The sequence below is a fragment of the Limulus polyphemus genome, unplaced genomic scaffold (genome assembly GCF_000517525.1).
Source record: "Limulus polyphemus unplaced genomic scaffold, Limulus_polyphemus-2.1.2 Scaffold114849, whole genome shotgun sequence".
In the NCBI taxonomy this organism is placed as follows: Eukaryota; Metazoa; Arthropoda; class Merostomata; order Xiphosura; family Limulidae; genus Limulus; species Limulus polyphemus.
This window is the reverse complement of record NW_013780445.1, coordinates 1-686: the sequence shown is the minus strand read 5'-3', so window position 1 is coordinate 686 and position 686 is coordinate 1. Positions and strand designations below refer to the sequence as shown.

The window sequence follows — 686 nt, the reverse complement described above, 5'->3', positions numbered from 1 at the left end:
AAGGAATACACTAAAAAGTAATAATATTATATTACAATTTACAGCTTTTACAGTAAGTAATTTTTTTAGAACAGGTATGATGTTTCGATGACTGGTGCGATCATTCACAAGTGCACAAGTTTTAACGGTAAATAACCAACATAAAACAGGAACATCTAATCAAAGTGTTACAGCTAGACACATTTATTTGCTTTCTATACAGAGATTCGTATTTCCATTAGTTATACTTACTTGCTATGGAAAATCCATTTTCAGGTACTTTGGCCACTCTTTTCTTACATTACTTAGAACAGCATGCCATAGTCACATCTACATATAAGCCTGCATTTTGGCTTACATGTGTAGATGACGTTTTTTATGGTTTCACTTGTTAATACAGTATGTTTGTTTGTTTGTAGTTAAGCACAAAAATGGGCTATCTGTGCTCTGCCCACCATAGGTATCGAAACCGGTTTCTAGCGTTGTAAGTTGTAAGTCCTGATAGAAATTAAATTATTACCGCAGGCCACCATAGCTCAGTGGCAGAGCACTGGTCTTGTAAACCAGTGGTCGTGAGTTCGATTCTCACTGGTGGCTAAGTATTAACGGTTTATAATTCTCCTTTGTAAAAGTATTAGAGGTGATTATTATGTGTAAATAAGATCTACCAGCCACTGGTTCAAATAAACGTTTATTAACAAAGTGTT

General features: G+C 34.8%; 1 non-coding gene across 1 annotated transcript; it reads left to right on the top strand.

Annotated features, from left to right (window-relative positions):
* Positions 1-504: 504 nt before the first annotated feature.
* On the top strand, positions 505-576 carry Trnat-ugu. The gene has a single exon. It is a non-coding gene; the product is annotated as a tRNA-Thr (tRNA).
* Positions 577-686: the final 110 nt, after the last annotated feature.